A 490-nucleotide genomic window follows, 5' to 3' on the forward strand; every position below is an offset into this window, starting at 1 on the left:
ACCATTCCACATACAAAAATATTTTTTTCATAAAAAATAAACTCACTCGAAGAAAACAAAAGTGATTGACTATGAAAAAAACAACAACACAAAAAGTCAACAAGGAAGAAAATAAAATAAGAAATTAAGAGAAAAAAAAAAGGAAAAATGTCTCCCAGAGGTCCAGCTCTGAGATCCCCCCTTCCCCCCTCCCTCGCCCAAAGAACCATCTCTGGAGATCTCCCCCTCCCCCCCCTCCCTCGCCCAAAGAACCATCTCTGGAGATCTCCCCCCCCTCCCCCTCCCTCGCCCAAAGAACCACCTCCGGCTGACCTTGTTTAGGGTGACAGAGTAGGTAAGTGGTTGTCACGCTCACGCACGCTCGCACCTTGTCCTCCTAGCAATGTTGCATCTTTTTTCTCTCTTTTATAATGCATACCTTCAAATATCATCAATTGGGATGTGGAAGCAGATGTGCGCACGCGGAAATAAAAGATAAAAGAGGTATGGC

This window comes from Penaeus monodon, chromosome 24, assembly GCF_015228065.2.
Source record: "Penaeus monodon isolate SGIC_2016 chromosome 24, NSTDA_Pmon_1, whole genome shotgun sequence".
NCBI lineage: Eukaryota > Metazoa > Arthropoda > Malacostraca > Decapoda > Penaeidae > Penaeus > Penaeus monodon.